We start from the raw sequence: 10177 nt of genomic DNA on the forward strand, positions 1-10177 counted from the left end.
GGAGGAGAGAGAATGGGTGAGAAGAACTAGCTTGGACGGAGGTGGGAGAGAGAGGTATAAATAGGGCGCCACGAAATATAGCTGTTGGGCAGAAAAACGGTCAGATTCGCGACCCAAAGCGGTACTACCGCTTGCGTCAAAACTGTGCAGAAAACAAGAAGAAAACGACCCAAAGCGGTACTACCTCTTGCGAAAGCGGTACTACCGGGTAGGTACCGGCCCAATACCGGACCGGATCCAAAGGCTCACAGAGACCAAGCCGATACCTGACCGGTACTACAGCCCTTCTTCTTTTTCCCTCTAAACTGCAATACGGAAACGACAATAACTCGACCTAGGAAACTCCGATTGAGGTGAAACCAATTTTGCCGGAAAGAGGATGACAAGAGCTACCTCCACACATGGTGAAAACATGGAAACAAGTGTATGATGATTTTCTTATGGTCATAGAGGTGTAACCTCTCAATATGGTAAATCGGGAAAATCATCACCTTCGAACATGCATCATCCGATGCATCCGGAATCCGTTTTCGATGAGTGATGCGTGTAATTGACACGTCCGTTGGGAACCCCAAGAGGAAGGTGTGATGCGCACAGCGGCAAGTTTCCCTCAGTTAGAAACCAAGGTTTAATCGAACCAGTAGGAGTCAAGAAGCACGTTGAAGGTTGATGGCGGCGGGATGTAGTGCGGCGCAACACCGTAGATTCCGGCGCCAACGTGGAACCCGCACAACACAACCAAAGTACTTTGCCCCAACGAAACAAGTGAGGTTGTCAATCTCACCGGCTTGCTGTAACAAAGGGTTAACCGTATTGTGTGGAAGATGATTGTTTGCAGAGAAAACAAGAAAACAAGTATTGCAAGCAGATTTGTATTTCAAGTATTAAAGAATGGACCGGGGTCCACAGCTCACTAGAGGTGTCTCTCCCATAAGATAAAAGCATGTTGGGTGAACAAATTACAGTTGGGAAATTGACAAATAGAGAGGGCATAACAATGCACATACATGGCATGATAAGTATAGTGAGATTTAATTGGGCATTACAACAAAGTACATAGACCGCCATCCAACTGCATCTATGCCTAAAAAGTCCACCTTCAGAGTTATCGTCCGAACCCTTCCAAGTATTAAGTTGCAAAGCAACATGACAATTGCATTAAGTATGGTGCGTAATGTAATCAACAACTACATCCTCTGGACATAGCGCCAATGTTTTATCCCTAGTGGCAACAAGCACAACACAACATTAGAACTTTCTCATCATCTGTCCAGGTGTCAATGCAGCATGAACCCACTATCGAGCATAAATACTCCCTCTTGGAGTTAAAAGCAAAAACTTGGCCAGAGCCTCTACTAGTAACTGGAGAGCATGCAAGATCATAAACAACACATATGTAATAACTTGATAATTAACATAACATGGTATTCTCTATCCATCGGATCCCGACAAACACAACATAGAGTATTACGTGATAGATGATCTTGATCATGTTAGGCAGCTCACAAGATCCAACAATGAAGCACAATGAGGAGAAGAAAACCATCTAGCTACTGCTATGGACCCATAGTCCAGGGGTGAACTACTCACGCATCACTCCGGAGGCGACCATGGCGGTGTAGAGTCCTCCGGGAGATGAATCCCCTCTCCGGCAGGTGCCGGAGGAGATCTCCGTAATCCCCCGAGATGGGATCGGCGGCGGCGTCTCGCAAGGTTTTCCGTATCGTGGTTTTTCGCCTCGGGTGTTTCGCGACGGAGGCTTTAAGTAGGCGGAAAGGGCAGTAGTCGGGGGCCGACGAGGGGCCCACACCACGAGGCGGCGCGGCACCCCCTTGGCCGCGACGCCATGTGGTTTGGCCACCTCGTGGCCCCACTTCGTATGCTCTTCGGTCTTCCGGAAGGTTCGTGGCGAAATAGGCCCCCGGGTCTTCGTTTCGTCCAATTCCGAGAATATTTCGTTACTAGGATTTCTAAAACCAAAACCAGCAGTAAAACGAGAACCGACACTTCGGCATCTTGTTAATAGGTTAGTTCCAGAAAATGCACGAATATGACATAAAGTGTGCATAAAACATGTAGGTATCATCAATAATATGGCATAGAACATAAGAAATTATCGATACGTCGGGGACGTATCAGCATCCCCAAGCTTAGTTCTGCTCGTCCCGAGCAGGTAAAACGATAACAAAGATAATTTCTGAAGTGGTATGCCATCATAACCTTGATCATACTATTTGTAAACATATGTAGTGAATGCAGCGATCAAAACAATGGTAATGACATGAGTAAACAAGTGAATCATAAAGCAAAGACTTTTCATGAATAGTACTTCAAGACAAGTATTAATAAGTCTTGCATAAGAGTTAACTCATAAAGCAATAAATCAAAGTAAAGGTATTGAAGCAACACAAAGGAAGATTAAGTTTCAGCGGTTGCTTTCAACTTGTAACATGTATATCTCATGGATAATAGTCAACATAGAGTAATATAACAAGTACAATATGCAAGTATGTAGGAATCAATGCACAGCTTCACACAAGTGTTTGCTTCTTGAGGTGGAGAGAGATAGGTGAACTGACTCAACATAAAAGTAAAAGAATGGTCCTTCAAAGAGGAAAGCATTGATTGCTATATTTGTGCTAGAGCTTTTATTTGAAAACATGAAACAATTTTGTCAACGGTAGTAATAAAGCATATGAGTTATGTAAATTATATCTTACAAGTTGCAAGCCTCATGCATAGTATACTAATAGTGCCCGCACCTTGTCCTAATTAGCTTGGACTACCGGATCTTTGCAATGCACATGTTTTAACCAAGTGTCGCAATGGGGTACCTCCATGCCGCCCGTACAAAGGTCTAAGGAGAAAGCTCGCATTTTGGATTTCTCGCTTTTGATTATTCTCAACTTAGACATCCATACCGGGACAACATGGACAACAGATAATGGACTCCTCTTTAATGCATAAGCATGTGGCAACAATTATTATTCTCATATGAGATTGAGGATATATGTCCAAAACTGAAACTTCCACCATGAATCATGGCTTTAGTTAGCGGCCCAATGTTCTTCTCTAACAATATGCATGCTCCAACCATAAAGGTGGTAGATCTCTCTTACTTCGTACAAGACGGACATGCATAGCAACTCACATGATATTCAACAAAGAATAGTTGATGGCGTCCCCGTAAGCATGGTTATCGCACAACAAGCAACTTAATAAGAGATAAAGTGCATAAGTACATATTCAATACCACAATAGTTTTTAAGCTATTTGTCCCATGAGCTATATATTGCAAAGGTGAATGATGGAATTTTAAAGGTAGCACTCAAGCAATTTACTTTGGAATGGCGGATAAATACCATGTAGTAGGTAGGTATGGTGGACACAAATGGCATAGTGGTTGGCTCAAGTATTTGGGATGCATGAGAAGTATTCCCTCTCGATACAAGGTTTTAGGCTAGCAAGGTTATTTGAAACAAACACAAGGATGAACGGTACAGAAAAACTCACATAAAAGACATATGGTAAACATTATAAGACTCCATACCGTCTTCCTTGTTGTTCAAAACTCAATACTAGATATTATCTAGACTCTAGAGAAACCAAATATGCAAACCAAATTAGCAAGCTCTAAGTATTTCTTCATTAATGGGTGCAAAGTATATGATGCAAGAGCTTAAACATGAGCACAACAATTGCCAAGTATCAAATTATCCAAGACATTTTAGAGTTACTACATGTAGCATTTTCCAATTCCATCCATATAACAATTTAACGAAGAAGAAACTTCGCCATGAATACTATGAGTAGAGCCTAAGGACATATTTGTCCATATGCTACAGCGGAGCGTGTCTCTCTCCCATAAAGTGAATGCTAGGATCCATTTTATTCAAACAAAACAAAAACAAAAACAAACCGACGCTCCAAGCAAAGTACATAAGATGTGACGGAATAAAAATATAGTTTCGGGGAGGAACCCGATAATGTTGTCGATGAAGAAGGGGATGCCTTGGGCATCCCCAAGCTTAGACGCTTGAGTCTTCTTATAATATGCAGGGGTGAACCACCGGGCATCCCCAAGCTTAGAGCTTTCACTCTCCTTGATCATATTGCATCATACTCCTCTCTTGATCCTTGAAAACTTCCTCCACACCAAACTCGAAACAACTCATTAGAGGGTTAGTGCATAATAAAAATTCACATGTTCAGAGGTGACACAATCATTCTTAACACTTCTGGACATTGCATAAAGCTACTGGACATTAATGGATCAAAGAAATTCATCCAACTTAGCAAAAAAGGCAATGCGAAATAAAAGACAGAATCTGTCAAAACAGAACAGTCCGTAAAGATGGATTTTATTAGGCCACCAAACTTGCTCAAACGAAAATGCTCAAATTGAATGAAAGTTGCGTACATATCTGAGGATCATGCTCGTAAATTGGCTTAATTTTCTGAGCTACCTACAGGGAGATAGACCCAGATTCGTGACAAGCAAAGAAATCTGGAACTGCGCAAGTAATCCAAATCTAGTACTTACTTTTCTATCAAGGACTTTACTTGGCACAACAAAACATAAAACTAAGATAATGAGAGGTTGCTACAGTAGTAAACAACTTCCAAGACACAAATATAAAACAAAAATACTGGAGTAAAAACATGGGTTGTCTCCCATAAGCGCTTTTCTTAACGCCTTCAGCCTAGGCGCATAAAGTGTATCTCAAGTAACATCAAGAGACGAAGCATCAACATCATAATTTGTTCTAATAATAGAATCATAAGGTAACTTCATTCTCTTTCTAGGGAAGTGTTCCATACCTTTCTTGAGAGGAAATTGATATTTAATATTACCTTCCTTCATATCAATAGTAGCAGCAACGGTTCGAAGAAAAGGTCTTCCCAATATAATGGGGCAACATGCATTGCATTCAATATCCAAGATAACAAAATCAACGGGGACAAGGTTATTGTTAACCATAATATGAACATTATCAACTCTCCCCAAAGGTTTCTTTTTAGCATTATCAGCGAGATTAACATCCACCTAACAATTTTTCAATGGTGGCAAGTCAAGCATATCATAGACTTTCTTAGGCATAACAGAAATACTTGCACCAAGATCACATAAAGCATTACAATCAAAATATTTGACTCTCATTTTAATGATGGGCTCCCAACCATCCTCTAGCTTTCTAGGAATAGAAGTTTCAAGTTTTAGTTTCTCTTCTCTAGCTTTTATGAGAGCATTTGTAATATGTTTTGTGAAAGCCAAGTTTATAGCACTAGCGTTGGGACTCTTAGCAAGTTTTTGCAAGAACTTTATAACTTCAGAGATGTGGCAATCATCAAAATCTAAATCATTACAATCTAAAGCAATGGGATTATCATCCCCAAGGTTGGAAAAAATTTCAGCAGTTTTATCACAAAGCAGCTTCAGCAGTTTCAGTAATTTTGCGCGCTTTGCACTAGGAGTAGAAGCATTGCCAACACCAATTATTTTACCATTAATAGTAGGAGGTGCAGCAACATGTGAAGAATTAGCATTGCTAGTGGTGGTAATAGTCCAAACTTTAGCTACATTTTTCTCTTTAGCTAGTTTTTCATTTTCTTCTCTATCCCACCTAGCACGCAGTTCAGCCATTAATCTTATATTCTCATTAATTCTAACTTGGATGGCATTTGCTGTAGTAACAATTTTATTTTCGATATCCTCAGGTTTAGCAGCCATTTTATTAATTAAAGAAGATTGTGACGCAGACATGTATGAGATTCGGGTTTCAGCATTTGCAAGTTTAGTTTGCAACCCGGAAATCTCCTTGTTCAGATTTTCAAGTTGATTTCCTATATACTTCAACAAGGTAGATTGCTCATTCATAGTTTTAGTAAACAATTTATTTTGCTCATATTGTGATTGCATAAAGCTCTTGGTGGATCTTTCAGTTTCTAACATCTTTTCCTCATTAGGCGAAACACATCTACCATAAGAGTTATTATTAGCAGGATTTGGCATAGAATTTTGAGCAACCAATGAAGCTAACGGAACATTATTAGGATCAACATTAGTCCTACCATTAACAAGCATAGACATAATAGCATCAATCTTATCACTCAAGGAAGGGGATTCTTCAACAGAATTTACCTTCTTACCTTGTGGAGCTCTTTCCGTGTGCCATTCAGAGTAATTAACCATCATATTATCAAGAAGCTTTGTTGCTTCATCAAGAGTGATGGACATAAAGGTACCTCCAGCAGCTGAATCCAATAAATTCCGCGAAGAAAAATTTAGTCTTGCATAGAAGGTTTGGATGATCATCCAAGTAGTCAGTCCATGGGTTGGGCAATTTTTAACCAAAGATTTCATTCTTTCCCAAGCTTGAGCAACATGTTCATTATCCAATTGTTTAAAATTCATTATGCTACTCCTCAAAGATATAATTTTAGCAGGGGGATAATATCTACCAATAAAAGCATCCTTGCATTTAGTCCAGGAATCAATACTATTCTTAGGCGAGAGATAGCAACCAATCTTTAGCTCTTCCTCTTAATGAGAAAGGAAACAATTTTAATTTTATAATGTCACCATCTACATCTTTATACTTTTGCATTTCACATAGTTCAACAAAATTATTGAGATGGGCAGCAGCATCATCGAACTAACACTGGAAAATTGCTCTCGCATAACAAGATTTAGTAAAGCAGGTTTAATTTCAAAGAATTCTGCTGTAGTAGCAGGTGGAGCAATAGGTGTGTATAAGAAATCATTATTATTTGTGGTTGTGAAGTCACACAACTTAGTATTTTCAGGGTTGGCCATTTTAGCAAGTAGTAAATAAAGCAAACTAGATAAAGTAAATGCAAGTATACTAATTTTTTTGTGTTTTTGATATAGCAAACAAGACAAGTAAATAAAGTAAAGCTAGCAACTAATTTTTTTGTGTTTTGATATAAGTGCAGCAAACAAAGTAGTAAATAAAATAAAGCAAGACAAAAACAAAGTAAAGAGATTGAGAAGTGGAGACTCCCCTTGCAGCGTGTCTTGATCTCCCCGGCAACGGCGCCAGAAATTTGCTGCTGGCGTGTAGTTGACGTGGGAGTCAAAAATCTTTGTGGTGTGGCTTTTCTTCGTTCCCCGGCAACGGCGCCAGAAATTTGCTTGATGCGTGTAATTGACACGTCCGTTGCGAACCCCAAGAGGAAGGTGTGATGCGCACAGCGGCAAGTTTCCCTCAGTTAGAAACCAAGGTTTAATCGAACCAAGTAGGAGTCAAGAAGCACGTTGAAGGTTGATGGCGGCGGGATGTAGTGCGGCGCAACACCGGAGATTCCGGCGCCAACGTGGAACCTGCACAACACAACCAAAGTACTTTGCCCCAACGAAACAGTGAGGTTGTCAATCTCACCGGCTTGCTGTAACAAAGGGTTAACCTGTAACATCCCAAAAATTTCAAAACAAAACAAATGAATTTCCCCTAGTTCCAAATTTTGGAACCAACAAAAACTTTTATTAAAGTAAGTATGATACATAGTGATCTTGCTTAATTCTTGTGTTATTGCTATGGTTGCTTGTTATTAGTATTGGAAGTAATTTAAAACCCTAAACCTCACCCCTCTTCTCATCATTCTAGTGAAAATAAAATAAAAGGAAATTAAATGAGAAAAAGGCATATGTGCCTATGGATATAACTATAAATCTTTACCCTAGACTTTTCCACTTTACTTAAAGGATGGGCAAAGCTTTATAAACCTTATATAGTACTTCTTAAATCATTTCTTAGTTGAAACCAAAAAGAATAAAAAGAAAACTAAAAATGCCATAGAGGCATATGAGAGTAAAATAGTAAATATGAGAATTTAAGAAAACTAACCCTAGGACTTGTGTGAATGGTTGGATCACCTCCATATATCATTTCAACATTCAACAAAACCAATTGGGTCAAATCAAGTCAAATTAAATATAAAATACCACATATGCATAAAAGCATATGTGACACATAGGCTTTTTACCAGACATTGACCTAGGTCTCTAAACCTTGACTAAATGATGGGAAACCCTCTCTAAAACTAACATAACACTAAATGGACCCTAACCCATGTCCAAGTGAAGCAAGATAAACCCTTTACAAGTTTATTAAAATTTAACACCTCATCCCTTATGTATTAAGGCCAAATTTGCAAATCTTTGAGCAAGACCAAATGAATTGGGTTCAATGCTCTTAAAATGTTTCTAAACTCATAAGAACCACCTTAGAGTCAACCAAAGTCAAATCAAATAAAGAGAAATCAAATAGGGAGAAAATTCCCAAATTTCCCTCACATACACATTATGCCAAATTACAAAACTTCAACCAAGGCCACCATTGCTTGATCTCTTGCTTGTAGAATGTTCATATATGATAAATAAACACATTTGCATCAAAGAAACCAAAATTAAATCAAAGAAAATCTCTAACTCAACATACATGTGATAATGGTCATGTTGCCACTTTATAAAATGTTCCCCACTTTACCCCTCTGTATTTCTCAAATCTCAAACCAAACTTAGTCAACCATGACCATGTCATCCAAGACCATGTCAAGGTCAACAACTTTCATGTTGACCATCTCTGCTAATGTTGACTAGGTTGACCAGAAAGACAGGGACAAGTGGAGACTTTGAATTAATGTGAAGATCATACCAAATTTGGAATCTCACAAACCTTGACCAAATTGACCACCACCACCACCATTCAATCACATGTAATATATAAATAAACTCCACCAAAAGAATTGCAAAATTCCACAAAAATCTTCATGCGGCCATTGTGTCGAGCACCTTGTGTGCATAAACTGGAATTCATGTTACTTGCTATTGTCCAGTGGGTTTTGGCCTAAACCACCTCTAACTTGTGATGATCATCACCTCTCTACACCCCTGCATCCCTACATGTACTTGCTCTTGTCGATTAAAGAGAGTGGAGCATCATTTCTTCACCATGCCGTGCACCATGCCACCCCATTGCCACTCATTCTCTCTGGCCTTCCCCTCTCACCTACACCATGTCACAGAGCTCCCCTAGCACACAAGGACGACGCCTATACCCTGCCTTACCCCTCCAAGCCACGCCATTGGCCAGGCCAGCCGCGCCCATGCGCGCCCAGAACCTGCCAGCACGCGCGGTGACCACGCCCTGGACGCCACCAGTACACCAATCGCTCGAGCGCCCCCGTCCTTCTCTGGCCAAGCTACCATCGCATTGAGCACCTACTCCCCGTCCTCTACGAGCTAAACAAGCCCCCAGGCCTGCCCTGCACCGTCGACATCGCCATGATCACCACCCTGCCGCGCCGGTACTGCCAGCACTTGAGCATCGCCGATACCCCTTGTCCTCCCCTCGCCGCGCCATCAAGCGCAAGTAGCTTCACCCTAGCCGTCGCCTACGCCATGCGCCCCTAGCTTGCCCCTTCGCCGTCCCGGAAACGCCACGCCCTGGACACCCTCTCCACAGCACCCGCCGGTCACCTCGCCATCTATAAATAGAGGCCATCTCCGCCTTCACTCTCCACAACAAACTTGCTCCCCTACCTCTCCCTCGACCTCCTCCACCTCTTCTCCCCGCGGATTACCCCACGAAGAGCTCCAATTTCATCACCGATCCCCGCCACAGTAGCTCCGCACCGCTGTCCAATTAAACCACCTCAAGCCTTGCCGCCGGTACCAGTCGACGTCTCGTCATCGACAACGTCGCCTAGCCTCCGCGCCAGCCCCGCGGGAACCTCCGTCACGCCGCCGACCCCCTACCTCGCCGGAGCAGCACGTTCCTCTCCACCATCGACGACGACGAAGCCCCACCGTCGGATTCCCTTCTAATCGCACGGTTCCAGTTGAAAGGTACCGCTTCGGCGTTATAACACGCTGACGCCTGGGCCCCAGCTTGTCAGGCGGCCCGCGGTGTGGTCAGCGTTAGTTGGGCCGGCCCAGTCCGTTTACTCTGTTTAGCCCATTTCGTTTTCCCGCCAAGCCCAGTATTTCGAATATGATTAAATCAATTTAGTTCAAATCCAATACTGCTGCCCACTTCAAATTTGAATAGTTTGAAATCTACTACACCAAATTTAACCAATCTTATATTTTTGGAAAGCTCATGAAATTATCTAAATAATGCCACTGGCCTCATGTCCAATTTCGAAATAAAAT

The sequence above is a fragment of the Lolium rigidum genome, chromosome 6, assembly GCF_022539505.1.
Source record: "Lolium rigidum isolate FL_2022 chromosome 6, APGP_CSIRO_Lrig_0.1, whole genome shotgun sequence".
Taxonomy (NCBI): domain Eukaryota; kingdom Viridiplantae; phylum Streptophyta; class Magnoliopsida; order Poales; family Poaceae; genus Lolium; species Lolium rigidum.